The 20,231-nt window shown below is 43.7% G+C and overlaps 1 protein-coding gene across 1 annotated transcript in view; it reads left to right on the top strand.

The window, feature by feature from the left end:
* The first annotated feature begins 1,178 nt into the window (after window positions 1-1,178).
* The window catches only part of apba1a (amyloid beta (A4) precursor protein-binding, family A, member 1a), a 107,376-nt gene continuing 88,323 nt past the window's right edge, over window positions 1,179-20,231 (top strand). The window contains exon 1 of the mRNA XM_034090180.2: window positions 1,179-1,259. The gene's annotated coding sequence lies outside the window, so the exon portion shown is untranslated. The remainder of the gene's footprint in view (window positions 1,260-20,231) is intronic.

The following is a 20,231-nucleotide window of genomic DNA, read 5'->3' as shown; positions in this document are numbered from 1 at the left end:
CAAAAATTATATAATTTCTGAAGCTTAAATGCGACTGCCAAAGTAAATAGCTAATGTTTGGCAATAAAAGAACGACATCAGTTGCTTGGCTGTGCATCACCACCGCTAAGCTAAAGGTGGCTAATGTTTGGTGTGGTGATGGTTAGAAGTCTCAATTAGTTGGCAACTGCTGTTATTAGGACACTACATCCACCAGTGGAATATTTATTAATGTATTTTATGTTATGCGTCTTTCCAGAATTGGAGGACATTTTCTGTCCCACCTATAACATTTCAAAAAATCCATGTGTAAAAAATGCTAAAACATTCTCTTGTTGTGCTATACTTGTCCTTAGACAAAATGTAGAAAAAGTGGTTTTCAAATGTTTTTTATTCTTTAGTAAAAAGATCAAATGTATATATGATTTAGCATGTGTTAAATGTATTACTTTTTTTTTACACAAAGTGAAAGTGCTGCAAATCTTCCAGAGTGCGTCGCGACTGTATCCAGGTCCTCAGGTGGAGAAGTATTCAGATCTTGAGTAAAAGTCGAAGTACCAGAATGTATGAATACTCTGTTACAAGTAAAAGTCCTGCATTAAAAATGTTATTCAAGTAAAAGTACAAAAGCATTAGCAACAAAAACATCAAGTACCAAAAATAAAAGTAGTCGTTGTGCAGATTGGTCCATTTCAGAATAATATATATGATGTGTTTTATAATGATTGATCATGAAAGTGTTCTCAAAGCTGGTGAAGGTGCAGCTAGTCTGAATGACTTTGTAGACTGCAGGGTAGCTGGTGAATTTACTCCAGGTGGAACTAAAGTCTGATTTAACACTTGATTATATTTCATATCATTCATCCACATCTGTGAAGTAACTAAAGCTATATAAATGTAGTGGAGTAAAAGTACACGATTTACCTCTGAATTGTAGTGGGGTAGAAGTACAACGTAGCAAACAACTAAAATACTCAAGTAAAGTACAAGACCCTCAAAATTGTACATTTACTTTACACCAACAGTGTCCTGTGATTAATTGACGGTGACGGAGGGAGGGGCTGGGAACACACACACACACACACACACACACACACACACACACACACACACACACACACACACACACACACACACACACACACACACACACACACACACACACACACACACACACACACACACATCCACAGACAGCAGCCGCTATAGGGAAGATGGAGGATGGTTTGGCAGCGGCGGAGCGGACCTCCAGTCTGCAGCAACATCGCAGCTGAAAGCGGGTGAGTGTGCCTCTGTTCGTCCAAACCTGGCTCTCTGTTAGCCGACAGCGACGACACAACCCCGGGAGACAGACAGCCCTGCGGCGGCTCTGTTCACACCGAGCGGACGGTGTGTTGTCGCGGCTCGGATTGTTCACTGTTTGAGGAGGGGCTACGGGAAAAGATAACGGCAGAGAAAATGCCACACAAGGATGAAAGGGACCGCTCTGGCTGTACACTCCCGTGGATATGCACCATAGAATGTGCGGACGGGGCATTGTGCTGGTAGTGAAGCGGTCCACAGGGCCCTGTTTGTGGCAGGTGCAGAGTCCCAGCAAGGCTAACCACATTCTGGTCAACACGGTGGCCTGGTTGGGTCTTCTTGAGTAGTGTGGCTCCCTGGGTTATGTTTCTGTCAAACCAGGACCCAGCTTGTGTTCTGTGTGATGCAGGAGCCACTCACAGTATGTTCCGCAGAGCCTGTGTGATGAGAGATGCTGCAGGTTATACTGTGTGTCTGCAGCACCTCATGCAACAGGGAAAACCAGGTTTAAAGTTCACATTCTGAATTAAAGTGAAAGCAAATGAGTATTTGGCCATCCCTCATTTAACAAAAGGTTATCAGCTGTTTTTTTTCTAAAATGGTATTATTGCAATTTTTCCATAAAAAGGAAATAAATACGTTTTGAGGGGAAAACCTTTTTCTATCAGCAGCTCGATGGGGCGTGGCAGTGTGCGAGTTTGATTGACAGCAGTTGTAGGCTTAACCCCAGCGGGGGAAAAAGAAACAAAACAAGAGCTAGCTTACAAGCTATGGCAGTGTTATTAGCATTGGTGCTGAAGAGTCAGGATGCTCAGAGGGAGATCTGCAGTAGGCTTGGAAGGGCAAGATCTTTGTTCAACAAGATACTGATTGGCCACAATATTGTTCTTAATGTCCAGGTTAACGGAACCACATTAAATAATGCACCGCCTGTTGGGATTTCTTTCCTATAGTCAGTCTCCCTTTTTCCTTTATCTTGCCATATCTATGTATCACCAAGTGTTTCCCCTATATATTTAGAGTTGCCCAAATATGTGGATACCTGATTTAGAAGGAACTACTCCTTCCGCAATGGATGAACTATGGCAGGACGTGGATAGAGGGCTTGGCTCTGTTGGTTCCGTCAGAGGCTTGTTGCCACATTTTTCAGGGCCGGACTCACAACTGGACTACATTGGCTTGCAGTCCGCTCACCAGGAACTGAATCCTGGGATTGACCAAGGACTGCTCCACCGGCTGCAGGGTACGGAAAATGTTGCGTCTGTTGGGTGCCACATTAACTCTCAGTCCTGATCCTGGAGGTTAGGGAATCTTATTTCTGGTTCTGGAGGTTGAGACTCTGAGTTCTGGAGGTTAGGGTCTCTCCGTTCTGGTCCTGGAAGGTTAGGGGCACTGAGTATCATTTCTGCATGTAAGGGAGTCTCAGTTGTGGTCTTGGAGTTTGGGGTCTTAAGGTTCTGGTCCTGGAGTTTAGGAACTCTCAGTTCTCGTTCTGGAGGTTAGGGTCTCCATGTAATCTGTAACGAGTTACACAGTAAGTAAAAGAACATTCAAATGATAAAGATGGAATGATGATCTTAAATGTACATGAAAGCCTGACACTATTGTAAACGATAAATACAAAGTTGCTCTGCTCTTCCGTTAGTGGTGATCAGACGGGGATTCTTCACGTTTCTTTTTCACTTACCTTGGTAATGCTTATGTACAGCGTGCGTTACATCAGAACACGACATAGTAAGGCAGCCGATGAGCACGAGCCCATCAGAGGCGGAGTAGGGAGGACATTGAGGGCATTTCAACTAGGACAGCAGAGTGGACCCGTGAGTGTGTGCCCATCAGTGCTCACAAAGCACACACTCTCGTACGTTGTGGCTGCTTAGTACTCTTGCTGCTTAGTCATAGACATACAGAAGCCAATAGTTGCCTCTCCCTAAGGACTGTTTCCTGTCACCAGCTTCCTGTTCAGCTCGTGGGTGTTACATTGGTGTGCAAGGACAACTATCACGCAGGTTAATGTTACTCTCACAACATATGACATATTTCTGACACTATGGGAATTTCTCCCATGTGTCCGGGAGATGGAAATCTCCCAGGACACGTGGACAGACACAATTACAAATGTCCTAATGTATTTCCTAAAGCTGTGGGTTTGAGACAATTATTCAGTCAGTCATGTTTTTCCATTACGTTGCCATGACTTCTAATGTACCTAGATTTCAGGTCAAATTACTCCTACATAAGATAGTTGCGAACCAAACAGCTGTGTGCCAGTGATGAGGTCTGTCTATCAGTTTTGTATGAGTTTCATCTCCGCATCCCGGGGATGGAGGAGTTGCCTGTGCCAATGTTCGTTATCCAGTCAGATCTATTGGTTTACAAAAATGTCCTTTCAGATTTAGAGTGCTGCCAGAAGTGGTGCATGGAACCTGTTGCTAGCATAACTGTAGTTCTCTGTTAATGTCGTGTTCATTCTTAACCTACGGGAGCAGGCAGAGTGTCGCCACGTGGTGACTTCAGCCAAGCAAGAGGACTTTGACACTTCTGTTGTTTCTCCATCTCTTTCATCTCGGTCTCCAGCAGTGGTTGAGGTGTCTGGAAAATGCTGCTGCAGGGTAGTCTATGATGGATACTGGCACAATTGTCAACCCTGATTAAAAATGTTCATAACTAAATTGAAAGCTGATGTATAATATTCTATGTTACATTTTACTCTGTTATATACGGTCCGCATTAGGATAGGATTCCAGTGTTTTTGACTTAAATAGTTTTTAACAACCAGCGTACCCTGGGAAACCAAAGGATCCCGGATTATATTTTTGTTTGCACACGCTTGTGATCCTCTTGAGTTTTGCTGGGGTTGTCCTGTTTCTTTCTCGCTTATATGATAATATCGTTTCTGTGGGGGAAACTTCTGAAGCAATAGAAGTCAGGACTCAGAGAGACACGAGGAGAGCTGGAGCTCTGATGGAGTCAGGACTCAGAGACACGAGGAGAGCTGGAGCTCTGATGGAGTCAGGACTCAGAGAGACACGAGGAGAGCTGGAGCTCTGATGGAGTCAGGACTCAGAGACACGAGGAGAGCTGGAGCTCTGATGGAGTCAGGACTCAGAGAGACGAGGAGAGCTGGAGCTCTGATGGAGTCAGGACTCAGAGACACAAGGAGAGCTGGAGCTCTGATGGAGTCAGGACTCAGAGAGACACGAGGAGAGCTGGAGCTCTGATGGAGTCAGGACTCAGAGAGACGAGGAGAGCTGGAGCTCTGATGGAGTCAGGACTCAGAGAGACACGAGGAGAGCTGGAGCTCTAATGGAGTCAGGACTCAGAGAGACACGAGGAGAGCTGGAGCTTTGATGGAGTCAGGACTCATGCCCCTTTCACACCAGCGCCTTTTCAGCTCCGGCTCGGAGCTAGAGCCTGAAAAGCGCCGGGTTTTCCAGTTCACACCGGAGCTGCGCCGGCTCTTAGCTCCGGAATCCGCTTCATTTCCAGCTCCAAAAAATTGTCGGTCCAGAGGCAAGAGCTTTGGAGCTAAGAGGTGACGTCGCTTACGTCTCTCTTACGTCGCGGCGTGCAGGAAACTAAACCCCATGGGTCGACTGTTATGCCTGCCTACAAGCAGTAGTGCCTATAAACACACTTTATAAAGTCAGGCAACACTAACCAGGCTTCGTGTGATTCTGTTTATTTGTGCCTTACTTTGACCATCCGTTCGCTGTTATCGATCATTGTGGAGAGAGGCAGACGTGTTGTTTTGTATTATTGCAGCTATCGGATGCAAGTAGTCAGTTTAGCTTCGGTTGCTATGCCAACATCACCCGTTTTATACCAGAGAAACTTTCATAACAGCGTTGTGATACCAAACAGCGTCAATTCAGACGGACACACATTCACTTAGGCTAAGGGGAACTGGGGATATGCATCAGCTGCTTGTGTGAGTCGGACAGGGAATACTTTAGAGCGGCCGCTGCAGTGTGAGCTAACGGGAGCTAACGGGAGAATAAACCCCCGTGGAAGAGCAGCCAGCACTGCAGCGGTCGGTAAATGCTGCAGAAACACATTAATAAACAATGAACCACGGCACTCAGAGCAAAGTATAAGGTTGGAGAAGTCGTTATTCAATTTATTCTGGCTTCGTGTGATTAAAAGCAACACGATCATCGACCCGACGCAGTTGTTGTTGTTGTTGTGAGCTGCCGTAATGGCTGCCGTTGGGGGGCAAATCAGCGATGTAAACGGTGACGTCATGACGCAGCTCTGGGGCGCCAGTGGGCGGTGTGCACAGAGCGGCAGCTGAAAAGGGAAACCGGAGCTGAACCAGAAAAGCTCCCGCTCGGAGCTAGAAACTGAAAAGCGCTGGTGTGAAAGCCGCATCAGAGACACGAGGAGAGCTGGAGCTCTGATAGAGTCAGGACTCAGAGAGACGAGGAGAGCTGGAGCTCTGATGGAGTCAGGACTCAGAGACACGAGGAGAGCTGGAGCTCTGATGGAGTCAGGACTCAGAGAGACGAGGAGAGCTGGAGCTCTAATGGAGTCAGGACTCAGAGACACGAGGAGAGCTGGAGCTCTGATGGAGTCAGGACTCAGGACTCAGAGACACGAGGAGAGCTGGAGCTCTGATGGAGTCAGGACTCAGAGACACGAGGAGAGCTGGAGCTCTGATGGAGTCAGGACTCAGAGAGACGAGGAGAGCTGGAGCTCTGATGGAGTCAGGACTCAGAGAGACGAGGAGAGCTGGAGCTCTGATGGAGTCAGGACTCAGAGACACGAGGAGAGCTGGAGCTCTGATGGAGTCAGGACTCAGGACTCAGAGACACGAGGAGAGCTGGAGCTCTGATGGAGTCAGGACTCAGAGAGACGAGGAGAGCTGGAGCTCTGATGGAGTCAGGACTCAGAGACACGAGGAGAGCTGGAGCTTTGATGGCAAACACTGACGGTTTATTTGGAGCTTCGGCCGGAGAATTCACAAAACATGTCACGGGCCACGGTCTGACCACACGGTTGAGATGCCACAATCAATTCTGAAGAGCCCTCCTGTAGCTCCAGGTTTGAACTCGTTCAGAGTGTAATGATCAACATTCTTCAATAGATCGACTAAACAGCTGAGGACACTGAATCACATGTGTTGTCGCTTAAGGCTCGGGGGCATCTACACCCAGAGAAGGATGTGTTCCAGGTGTCCCACAACAATAACTACCTCTGACCGACAGTTGCCCGGTCACAAACTGGTAACAACAACAACAATATGCTAGGGCAGCCCCTCCTTAGGGAGATAACGGCTGCTCGAGGCCGGTCAGCTGCGTCAGAGGGCGAAGGAGGACATGCAGGGCAAACAGTTACTCTCTTTTCATACATTTTGATAACCTAAAAAACCCTATTTTAATAATAATGTGTTCAATACTTAAATCAATGAGAATCTTCAGAATTGAGTGTGGATTTACACAACATCAATTACATTAATAACAATCACATTAAGAACAACACAATAAGAACAACACAATAAGATTGAACATTCAATCACAATGATTGAGACAGACAATCATAATAGAAAAATCATCTCTTGTCAGTGTTTGGAGCATCCTTTGTCAAAAGCATAATAATGAACACATGAAATCACAGATACATAATAACAAAAACATTTATTTTAAACTAATATGTTTTAACATTTACTCATTAGTTAATCTCCTTTATCAAACTATAAAATCAAAACCATCTTGCAGCTTAAAGATTAACTTCAAGGCAATCACTAGTCTTAAGCATTTCAAACTCAGGATCATAAGAGATCCAGCTAAGGTATAACATTCACAGCTAAGGTATACAATTCACAGTGGTGATTTGATCTATCTATAATCTGAAAAATTGCAGTGTCTTCAATTTAGGATTATATTTATGTTAGCATTACATATAAATCAAAAGACTATGGCACGATAACATAATTACAGAGAAATGTTATTTTAAGTTAAAGGCAAGCTAGTCCCTGTGGATATAACCCCTTCTCAATGATTCTAAATGTTATATTAATTCACCATTTACCTGTTGATAAAAGATTAGTTTATCAGAAATACATTTTCTCTTCCATAAAACATAGGTTTGAGAAATAAATGTTCCAATATAAAATAAATTACTCAATATAATTGACTCTTCCCTCCCTTTTCTTACATAATGTTACATATGAAATAATAACTTAGGAGTCCATTTAAGCATGGTGTAGTTTACAATCTATCAGTCGACAAGTATCACCTGTGTGCAGCTCACAAAAAACAATTGTGAGAAACATATATTAAGCAGGAAATGTATACCTTTGTTGAAGAACAAAGCATATCTGATTTGGGAGGAGAAGCTTCAACCCCCTTAACATGAGTCACTACTGATGGCATAGCATGAATGATAGTGGGTGTCTGAGGGTGTTATTACTGAGAAACGTCAACCAAAATCAAAACCTTACATTTGAAAACAGGTTTGCATTCCTCCACTTAAGGTGACGTTATCATTCAAAACAATAAAGCTAATTGTTTCGATGCAGAATCTATACATTGAATCGTTAGAGCAGAACAGAATGGTTGTATTATAATAATAATATATTTTATTTCTATAGAGCTTTTGTTGAACCCAAAGACGCTTTACATTTGGGAGGGAGGGTAGACAAACAAAACAAATACAAAGCCAAAAAGAAACAAAACAAAACAGAAAAGCAGTCAGGAGGAAGTTGATTGAGAGGGGGGGGGCTTATGGATACAGCGTTGAAGAGGTGGGTTTTGAGGCGGGACTGGAACAGGGTGAGGGACTCAGACTCACGGAGGTCTTGGGGGAGGGAGTTCCAGAGCTTCGGGGCTGCCACAGAGAAGGCTCTGTCCCCGAAGCTCCGGAGTTTGGCCTAGGGGATTGAAAGCAAACTGGCTGAGGTGGATCTGAGGGACCGGGGTGGTTGGTAGAGGATGAGGAGGTCAGTGAGGTAGGGGGGGGGGCAGATGGTGGAGGGCTTTGTAAGTGAGGACCAGGAGTTTGTAATGGTTGCGGTGTGAAACGGGGAGCCAGTGGAGTTCTTTGAGGACCGGGGTGATGTGATGCCATGATTTGGTGTGGGTGAGGAGTCTGGCGGCTGCGTTCTGGACACGCTGGAGTCTATTGAGGGATGTAGGGCTGATGCCGTAGAGGAGTGAGTTGCAATAGTCAAGGCGGGAGGAGATGAAGGCGTGAATGAGTCGCTCAGCTGCAGGGCGGGTGAGAGAGGGACGGAGTTTGGCAATATTGCGGAGGTGGAAAAATGAGGTTTTTACAACTTGACGGATGTGGGGCTCGAGGGAGAGGGTGGGGTCAAATATAACGCCACGGTTGCATGCGTGGAGGGTGAAACAGGGGTGCCATCAATGGTGACTGTCAGGTTGGGGTTTTTGCTGAGGGTGGATTTGGAGCCGATGAGGAGGAGTTCAGTTTTATTGCTGTTGAGTTTGAGGAAGTTGTGTTGCATCCAGGATTTTATTGCAGTCACACAGGATTCAATGTGGGTGAGGGGGGGGGGGTTGTTGGGGGATTTGGTGCTGAGGTAAATCTGGGTGTCGTCGGCGTAACAGTGAAAGTCCAGGTTGTATTGGCGGAGACTCTGACCAAGGGGGAGGATGTAGATGATGAAGAGGAGGGGGCCGAGTACTGAACCTTGGGGAACACCTTGGGTGACTGAAGCTGTGGCAGAGGAGTGGTTGTTGAGGGAGATGAAGTGGGATCTGTCGGAGAGGTAGGACTGGAGCCACCTGAGTGCAGTACCTTCGATACCGATGTCCTGGAGTCGGGTAAGCTTGATGGTGTGGCTCACGGTATCGAAGGCTGCACTCAGGTCGAGGAGGATGAGGATGTTGAGGGAACCGGTGTCAGCAGAGGTGAGGAGGTCATTGAGGACTTTGATGAGGGCCGTTTCTGTGCTGTGGTGGGGACGAAAACCAGACTGAAGGGGTTCAAAAAGTTGGTTGGTTTGGAGATGGCGGTGGAGTTGTTTGGAGATAATGCGTTCTATTGTTTTTGAGAGAAAGGGGAGGTTGGAGATGGGACGGTAATTACTGAGGGAGGAGGGATCCAGACCGGGTTTCTTGAGGATGGGAGTGACAGCAGCAGTTTTGAAGGCAGAGGGAACGGTTCCTTGGGACAGGGAGGAGTTGACAAGGTAGGGGCAGAGGACGGGGAGACAGGACTTCAGTAGAGGGGTGGGTAGAGGGTCAAGGGAGCAGGTTGTGGGTTTGGAGGAGCTGATCAGTTGGAGGATTTCAGGGGGGGGTAACCAGAGTGATTTGTCCAGAATTATTTCGTGGAAGATGTGGGCTTTATTGTTAAGTGACCGGATATTGAGGAGGGCAAAATTGGTCAAGTGGGGGGGTGGTGGCAGGCTGGAGAGGTATGAGGTTGGCCAGGCTAGCAGCGTGGGGGTGGGCACGAGGGGGGGGGGGGGGGCAGTGGAGCAGAGGAGGGGGGCTTGATGGTGGGGAGAAATGGCTTGTTATATGTGTTGGGAGGCGGAGGGGAGTGGGATCCGCTCCAGGTGTATAGACAGTGGAAACACTGTCTATATAATGTGAATACATGTAGAACTAGACATTAAGAGGCCCCTGACATTAGGCCTATACTAAAAATAGTAGGGGCTTTTAACAGCTTGCCAACTTACAGGCATCCTCTGCATAGCAGTATGAATAGCCTTAAAAAAACAACCCACTCTGCGGTAACGAGAGTCATGTATCTGACCCAAATGCCCTAAGTGAAGCCGTTAGTCTCATCTGACTGACCCAAGGGTTGGTGCTGGTGTGACAGGGAGGCTTCCAAGTGTTCAAAGCAGAGGTCAAGCTTTCAGTTCATGGCTCGTGGGGGGGAGCAGACCCACGTGAGACAGTATCAACGGCTGTAATGTTCAGTTTGAGGAGCGTCATTGTCTCTGGGAGCAGGAAATGGTGTCCATTCTCGGACCAGACTATTAATGTCATGTAGAGCATGTCAATAGCATGTCTGTGACTGCACTCAGCCAGACTTTAGCAGGGCACAACTGGGTGACTTTTAGTGAAGCCGTCCAAGGCCATAGACAAAATGGAACCACGTACTAACAAAAGGGACACAAGGTCATCAATGTCTCTCTTTACCTTTGGCCTAATTGTAAAACAAATCAGTGGAAACAATGTGGAACACTAATCCATCATGATGTGAAAATTAGAGTTCATTTAAAGAATTACTTATCGGTTGAAGTCAAATTAACATTAGAACTAAAGTCAGTCAAAATTGGACTTGTGTTAAAACACCCAAACATGCGTATCTTATTCTAGTAGAGATTAGAGGACAGGTCTAATGTTGTGAACAAAATTATCAAGTTATTTTATTTATTGTATCTTATGTACCCCATTTGATAATTAATCTTGAATTACTAATAACTCTAAAGAAGGCAACACTTTACTGTGTGTGTGTGTGTGTGTGTGTGTGTGTGTGTGTGTGTGTGTGTGTGTGTGTGTGTGTGTGTGTGTGTGTGTGTGTGTGTGTGTGTGTGTGTGTGTGTGTGTGTGTGTGTGTGTGTGTGATCAAAAACAACTGTACATTTATTAAATATATTTGAGATTTAGCTTGAGTTGGCTTCAATACTTTCTTTATGGTATTTAAATTGGGCTCGAGTAGAACCTTTACGTAGATTTGGGCTGCAACACAAAGTGATACTGATCTCTGTCTGTTAGGATTTGGAAGTCTCATGATTTAAAGTGTAGGCCTCTGAAGGAGAGGCCCTTGGAAAACTAAATCTACTTTTTTAACTGTAATGACTTATTTTAAAGAGATTGCATCATTATACTTTTAAAGAATTTCTCAATTAATTTAACACATTTATTATGCACACAATAAAAACTTCAACAAATATATTAATCCGGGCTTAACCTGTTAAGCCCCAAGCCTGTTTTTCAGGTCTCAGGCTCGAAAATGACATTCCCAGAACAAGTGACTATATCTTCACTTCTAAAAGGGGTAAATTAATAATTTGTTTTCTCAAAGCAATGACACACCCGTGAGTTGGATGTAGAAAAGTCAGAATCAATATAGATGTTTTTATTAAATTCAGATTGAACATAGTAAAACAATGTAAATTATAGTTTCCGTCCAAAAAAACCCATTACTTATAGTGATAAGTAATTCAACCACCCTTGAATGATGGGATAGTAGACTAAAATCTTTAGGAATCCAAACTACAACATATAAAACAAGTTAAATGTGACCTTTTTAGAGAGGTTTAGAAAAATAAACCCACTTCTGGGGTCATTTGGGTGCATTTGCCATATCTCTGGAACCCATTGGTCGATTTTGGTGATTGACATCTCTTTTGAACCGTTAGAGCCAATAGAATTGAGGGGAGGTTAAATTCATCTAAACATTACCATTGGTGAATGAGAGGCAGAGATGGGGTCATTACTAAAAAAAAAAGTAATATATTACATATTACTTAAAAAATAAAGTAATATATTACACTACTTCGTTACTCGCTACATAAAGTAACTCGTTACTTTTCTCGTTACTTTACTCGCAGGGCCGACCCGCCCCTCCCTACAGGCAGATCACGCAGACTGCGGCGCACCTACAGTGTAAGCGCGCCACAGTTTTGCCTCTGTGAGACTCCACTTGCACCCCCAATTACTATTGCAATAAGGAAGACATAACACAAGTCTTTCTTTTTATATGCTCTTTAATAAAATAGGCTACCAGCCAACCACAACAAGCTAACAGTCTGTGAAACTTAAAGAGCATTTCAAGACAAAAATTGTAATAACGGAACAAGTGGGCCATATCAATGTGATGTGACACTGGCAAAATAAACAAATACTTTACAAATAAATAGCCTGTATAAAACAAAATAAGAGGTTGGCCTTGATAACACATTAAATATACAAATATTGATTGCCTCAACAAAAAAAGGCCTATCAGCAAATAGCCTAAAGGCTAATGGAAAAGAACACAACCTAAAACATGAGCTTCATTAATTGAACAGTAAGCTACAAAATATACAATATAGTCAACATGGCCTTTTAACATCATTAACAACAATCAAAAGCGAAAATAGGCCAAAGTGGCATTGGCTGTGAACATAGGCCACACTCCCTCTCGTGATCTCAGACTGAACACTTCACACTTATTTGATGTGTTTGTCACTGAAGCAGTGGTTATACCGCATTAGGAGGAGTCTCTCAAGTAGTTTATCGGATAACCGATTTCTTCTTGGTGTTAGCACAAGACTGCCTAGTCTGAAAAGCATCTCAACCGGCGCACTCGATGGGGTAGCGGTGTTGTATTTCAGGAAGATGCGCTTTATATTAGGGAAACGGCTCAAGACTGCCAGCTCTGACCCCGACTTAAAATAGTCAATGACTTCTGTCTCAGAGTTTAAGGAAGCTGTATCTCCCTCCATCTCATCGAAGGCAAATAAATCCTTCTCAGCGGACGTGCTGTAGGAGGCGGCAGATTCCTGATGAGACGCACCCGGCTCCACACCACCGGGTGCAGAACGACACTCTGTAGTCAGCAGCGCCCGCGCAGCTTCTCTCCTTCCCTCCTCCATAAGCCATTGCACTTTAAACTTTGGCAACGTCACAGCTAGGGCTGCAACAAACGACTAATTTGATAATCGATTAATCTATCGATTAATGAAACGATTAATCGACTATTCGGACTTAACTTAAATTGTGAACAAAACTAACATTGCTTTTTATTCAAATTAAATAAATAATATTTCACATCAAAAGAAACGACAGTGTTTTAACAAATCGTATTAAATAATCTGATGACAGAACTGTAAACAGAATAGCTGAAACTTTAACAAACTAAATAATAATAATATATAATATTTTTATAGCGCCTTTCAGGAAACCCAAGGTCGCTTTACAAGTCGGGTAGTGGGGGGGGAGTAGGGGAAAAAAGGCAGACAGGTTAAGGGGGTGGGGGGGGGAAGTAGCGGACAAATAATTTCGGATTTCGGGGGGGGGGGAGAGAGTTCCAGAGGGTGGGGGATGCCACACTGAAGGCTCTGTCACCAAAAGTCCGCAAATAACTCTGTTACCTCTAATCATTATGTTTGTATAATGTAGTTAGCTCCGTGTGTTGCTGCTAGCATACATAACACCTGACGTGGAAACGTTACTCGTGGATGGGGCTACAGAGCTGCTAGAAAGACAGTCGAACCCGGTGCATTCCTCCGTCTGGATGTGGTGCACTTTTGCTAAATGTTTAGACAAATAGCTCGTGTTACCGCCCTTACATGCTAAACTCTTATTCCACTTTTGGCAACGAGCATTCTCCACATCGAGACGGGTAAAGTTTAACCACCTCGGAGCGCGTTCTCTCCGCCATCTCCCACGTGTGTGTGTTGCTGCATGTTGCAGCTGCCCGTGTGTAAACTGCCCCGCCCCCTCACAAGCAGGCGGGGGAGAGAAAGATCGAAAATACATCATAGACGCATTTGTTTGTCTTTTTGCATATTAGAAACGAGTTGGCGACACTAAGACTGCGATATAATGTCTTTGTAGCAATAAAACATGACATATATTTTTTAAATGTCTCCCGTACCGATACAAAGACCAATAAAGTTAGAGCTTAACGCCGCGTAAAACACACGTGATGACGTCACCAACGAATCGACGACTGAATTAGTTGGCAACTAATTTGGTAATCGATTTTAATCGATTAAGTCGATTAGTTGTTGCACCCCTAGTCACAGCAGCAAGAAGGGCATCTCTGCTGTCAAGCACGGGTGCAAACCTGTCTCTTGATGACCTACGATAGAAATATTGGATAAGATGGATAGGTCAGCTAGGTAGGCTACACTGTAACTTGAGAGGCCTAAACAAAATCGCAGATTGCATGCAGGCAGCTGTTTGAGGGAATACGCTCCTATTTATCATCATCATCACCAGGCAGCAACATATTTCCATATCACACGTAGGCTACATCAAGTCATCACACTTAAAAGTGTGCAGCACATTCCCATGAGCCTAATTTAGGATTACATTTAAAACGGCCAAATGGGATAGTGTTTGGTGAAAACTAAGTGCAAGTGTCATGTAGCCTAACATAAATCTGCAGCTTCACAAAAAAACATCCATGCATTCAAATCTTATGTTCGGCTTACCGTTACTATGGCATCTGGCAGACCTGCTGTCATCCGGGAAAGCCCAGTTTGTAGTGCCAATGTAGTGTTGTCACGATACCAACATTTTGGTTTCGATACCGATACCAAGTCAAGAATTGCGATTCCGATTCTTTTTCGATACTTTTCTTAAAAAAAGGGAAACACGGAATATCGGCTTTAAAATTAGGAATAACAGATGATTTTAGCAGTCAGAACAACTAAAGCAGCAGTGTTACTAAGAACAGAAACACCAAAGAGTCACATCTAATATAAATATATATAAAAGCATTTATTTTAATTGTGTAGCAGTGAGTTTAACATTTTGGCAGCACTGTTGAGCATTTTGAAAATGTATTTTCATGCCTCTGTGCAAGGCTTAGTCTTTCTATCTTTATAGCCACTGGTGTAAAGTAACTAAGTTCATAAACTCAAGTACTACTTGGGTACAATTTTGAGATACTTGTACTTTATTTAAGTATTTCAATGTTTCTTTTGCTACTTTGTTCTTCTAATCCACTACAGTTCAGAGGTACATGGTGTACTTTTACTCCACTACATGTATTAATCCCTTTAGTTACTTCACAGATGAGGATGAATGATGTGAAATATAATCAAGTGTTAAATCAGACTTTAGTTCCACTTGGAGTAAATCCACAAGATTCAAACTAGCTGCACCTTTACCAGCTTTGAGAACACTTTCATGATCAATCATTATAAAACACATCATATATATTATTCTGAAATGGACCAATCTGCACAATGACTACTTTTACTGTCGCTACTTTAATACTTTTACTTGAGGAACATTTTGAATGCAGTACTTTTACTGTAACAGAGTATTCTACACTGGTGCTTCTAGTACAAGACCTGAGTACTTCTACTTTTACTGTCGCTACTTTAACTATATTTTGATGATAATACTTTTGTACTTTTATTTGAGGAACATTTTGATTGCAGGATTGTTCCTACATTCTGGTACTTCTACTTTAATTGAAGTACAAGATATATACTTATACCACCTCCGTTTATAGCCTATGAAAAAAACGAATAGAAAACGAAGGCTAAAGCTAACGTTAGCAGATAGTGATGCTAGTTTGCTAGTTAAGTTTGCTCAACGACAATATTGCGACAGAAACACTTTTCAGTGCACATCACACTCTGCTGCTCCGACAGGGAGCTCTGCTCTGAACACCTGAACGGCCCGTTCACAGACTTCTGGCGTCTTTTTTGTCAACAAGCCGAGGCGCAGCGGCAGTTGCACTCCCACTTGCAGCCATGCTTCTCGTTTTCTCACATGCTCTGGCAGCTAGCGCGTGGCCGCGTGCACGAGAGAGGGGAGGGACTTAGAACGTGCTTGAGAGGAGCGGGACTGCAGGCACGGCTGCAGAGCAGGGAGTGGAAGCAGAGCGCTGAACACACACGGCTCTTATTAAAACGGCGCTTTTTCACGGGAGTACTTTTCCCCGTCATTCTTAAAGTACCGATACTAATGAAACGGAGGAATCGTACCGTTTTTAACGGCAGGGTATCGCGGTACCTTTCAAGTATCGGTACACCGTGCAACACTATGCCAATGTCCTAGACATCAGATTTTCCAACGTTGGTAGAAGAAAGCCGTAGTAGCAGTTGTCTTCCCCTTGCAGAATATCCAACGCCACTGTGAGTGGTTTCAGGACGGTGCAGTATTCCTTGAGGAATTGATGCTCCCGTTCAGTGAGGGCTTTAATACCCAGTTGGCTACAGAGACTATTTAACTCTGGGATGGGGATGTCAGTGATGCGGGATAGGGCATCATGGAATGAATTCCATCTTGTTGATGTCGGCACGATAAGTTTCCTTCTGCACGTATCCTCGACGAGATCAGATGCCACGGTAGAACGGCTTGCTTTAGTCCAAAGGGCAGAACACTTTCCAGTGGCACTTCTGTAAACCGATTTGGACTCGGTGTTTGATGTAAGCCATTTTTCAACATCATTACCTGAAATTAAATTGAGTGTGTGTGACGCACACCTCAAGTGTGGAGGTAGAGAAAACTGTCCTTGTTCTAGGTTGCTAGACAGCACTTCTCCAACATCTGTGAAAGCTACACCCTGATCTACTTCATCATCTCCCTCGTCAGAATCTGATGCTGGATGCTGCTGCTCATACACCTTGAAAGCCTTGACAAAATTGGATCCATTGTCCGTGACAGTGGCAGTGACTTTGTGCGAAAGTCCAAACTTTGAATGAATTTGTTCAATTTCACTAGCAATAACGTCATATGTGTGTCGTCCTTTAATCCTTTTGCAAGCAATTGCGGCTTTCTCGCGATGGAAATCGCGTGGGTCAATCCAGTGTGCTATCATTCCCAAATAACTTTTATTGTGGCTAGTCCAGATGTCAGCAGTAATAGACACAAATTCTAAAGTTTCAAATATTCTCTTTAGTTCAGTTTCCATTGTCGCATAAGACTGATCCAGATAGCTTCTGAATGTTTTCCTGTCTGACCGTGGCTGTCCTCTGTCTCCTGTTACCTGTATTTTGCGCAGTATATCTCTGAACGATGGTGATTCCACTGTGCAAATGGGCAACATTTCCTCGACTATGAAGGATGCTACAAGCCTGTCCATCTCTGCTTTGGTTACCGGTCCTTGTTGCTGCTTCGGAGTCGGCGGCAGTGCACTCACAACATCCTGGGTCCGGGGGTCCTTAGCAATTAGCTTCACCTTAGCATGTGTTCTTTGCAGGTGTTTGTTTAGGTTTAACGTGGAGTTTACAGCAGTGGATAACAGCTTCTGGCCTGGGGCCTCATTTATAAAGGGATATACGCTAAAAAAGTGGCGTACGCCAGTTTCTACGCAATGTTTGCGATTTATAAAATACTAACTTGACGGGAAAACGTGCGGTCCTCCACGCAAACTCTAACCCATGCGTACGCACTAAGCACAACAACGGGAGAGACGAGAAACTGCGACACCGTTGGCAGAAGGAAGAATGGAGAGAAATGTGTGGAAATAATACCATAAATAAAATGTTACCTCATTTATCATATATGAAGAATTCATTTTCAAACATTGATTAAAGCCAATCTTCAAATGATTAAACAAACGCCTGTTTGCGACTCCTCAGTGCACACAAAAACATAACTTGGAGAAATAAATAAATACGGATATGTTATTTAAAACTACCTCGAATATGTTGTGTTAATGTTATGAAATGTTTTCTCATAAATGATGCGGTAAGCAGGAGGACAGAATTACGTCTAAACTGACGCCGTTTTGCATTTCTATAGGTTGTAGATACGAGCATGGTTTTATATACTATCATGTTTAATCGTGTTTTATGCCGCTTGCCAAGACTTGATAAGTCGCTCGTAAAACACAGGAGGTATGGAAACTAAGAACACCATAGGTTATGTGGTCAATTGTACAGCTAATATAACACAACACATTAGTTGTATTTCCTTTAACTGGTGGATATAGAGTTGGGGGGGGGGGGGGGGGGGTCACAGCTGATCGACAGCTGGAACACAAACCACCAAATACAAAAACATAATTCAGATCCAGTCGTCATGACTCCACTCCGGAGGGATTCCCCGATCATTTCTTACAGTTTCTCATCAAGGGGTGTCTCCTCTCCCCCGGTGCAAACACACTGCCCGAGGAAGGCTATGTGTATTTCTTTTGTCATTAACCTTTTTCGGACCATTTATTTATTTATTTTGGTGACGATCCGACCTCCATGCTGCTACTCTGGTTCAAACTGCATCCACCAAACAATATGATTTATCTCGACCTCCCCAAAATAACCAAAATCTGACACGGTGTGAGACGTCTTTTTTAGCTGTTCTGTCGTCATTTCCTGCTCTTCTTCATAAAGTCAGTCAGAATGAATGAATGGGCGTTTCTTTGACTATTTATAGGCAAATATGGGCGTTACGTGAAGCCCGCAAAAGCTGCACCGCATTTCGAGTCGATTGTGATTTTATAAATGGAAACCGGCGTAGGAAGTGCCGTACGCACTTTCCTTGCTGGTACGCAATGTTTGGTGAATCGGAAAATGTCGGAACATTTCTGTACCTATTTTTTGGATTTCTACTACGTAAGCAACCTTCCCACGTGAATCCTACGCACGGCGTTATAAATGAGGCCCCTGGACACAGTTTGAACCTCACCGTCACATTCCTGTCTATTCTTCGGAAAAACTCAAAATAATGGGCATACCTCCACCCCTCGAAAGTTATCGCTGACTCAGCCATGTTTATGCAGCACTGCACGTGGAGATGTGGACGCGCAAGTCGCAGTCGCGGAGATTACGCACATATAAACCTGCGGCAGAAACCCCTCTTGTCTGTCAGTGTGATTATGACTGATTTTATAAAAGTAACGAAGTAACGCGTGTCGGGGCAATGTTAGTAACTGTAGTGTGATTACTGAATTATAAAAGTAACGCGTTACACTACTCCATTACCGACAAAAGTAATATTATTACAGTAACTTTGTAACGCGTTACACCCAACTCTGATGAGAGGGATGCGCAGCCAGCATGTCTAAAACCCGAAGCTTCAACGGAAAAATCAGTTTATTGTAATAAATGTTATGATGGATTATGAGTAATCATTTCAAAGTGACACAGAGACATTGGATTAACCTTCAGCAGTGTTTATATGCGTTTTAATGACCTTGAACACAACTTTTGATCAGAAAACAGCAAAGGTAAGACGTATTTGCCATTTTGGCCTGTAAAGTGAAGTTGTGTGTTGTCTTTCCTGGCTTTCGCTGCCGTGAGTTTTGGTCGCAGTAATGATACTTATACCAGAGTTCCCGTTAGAATATTTTTTCGCCGGTCAACATACCGTTAAAGTTTAAATCTTCCGGACAAAATGTGAAAAGTGCCGGTCAAAGGTCTGTTATTTATTGAGCTTTAAAACAAATTGCTATTATTAGATATTAAACAAACTAATTATAGTAGATTAACTATTCAAAAGTGTAGAGTAAATTACCATAACACGGGAATAATAAACGGAGCACTCTCCCCCTCTGCTGACAGCCCGTCAGTATCACGGATCAGTAATGAGTGACCCGACAGTAAAACTAAACTTATCTATAACTAGTTTAGGTAGTTTGAGAGGTAATTAAAATAGCTACGTGTGATATTCTAACCTGAAGTGTGTTTTGTTCCGCTCACCGCTGCATGTGATTATGCAGAGCTGCGTGTCGACTCGCCAGCTCAGCTGATCTCTCTCTCCCGTCAGATTAGACTTCACTCGCGTTTATGTCCATATCGATCAGATCCAGCTAGTTCTAGCTAATGATAGGACTACCTGCTTATTAAAAGACACCTAAACAATAAGCGTCGCTATGCAACTGGATGAGGCCACAAAGTATAGCGCAGCATTATGCATTTGTTTACATGCCCACCGGAACCCCGAGGCATTACCAACAGATCAACGCACAATCAACCCATACAGGACATCTCTTTCTCCATATTAAGTGTTAGACATTAGAATTGACTATTCTTGTCTGACACATACTCTTTGTCTGTCACATAAGTGGCGCAAATTGCGCAACTGATGTGGTATTGCGCTAAACGGAAATTATTTTGACCGAACATTTTGACCTGAGAGATTAAGATTTGCCGGTCTTCAGCATATTTTGCCAGTCATAGTCCGGTAATTACCGGTTAACGGGAACTCTGATTTATACCATTGGAATCTGTGGAATCTCAATTTTCATATGATATCTAGTTTGTGCAGATTGCATGAAGTATACAATATTGCTACCGTGAGTTAAGTGCGTTAGCACTCTTTCGCTTAGTGCTAATTCAGAAGCTTGGCGTTAGACTTGTG

Source organism: Pseudochaenichthys georgianus, chromosome 9 (genome assembly GCF_902827115.2).
Source record: "Pseudochaenichthys georgianus chromosome 9, fPseGeo1.2, whole genome shotgun sequence".
Classification (NCBI taxonomy): domain Eukaryota; kingdom Metazoa; phylum Chordata; class Actinopteri; order Perciformes; family Channichthyidae; genus Pseudochaenichthys; species Pseudochaenichthys georgianus.
This window is presented reverse-complemented; position numbering and strand designations above follow the sequence as displayed.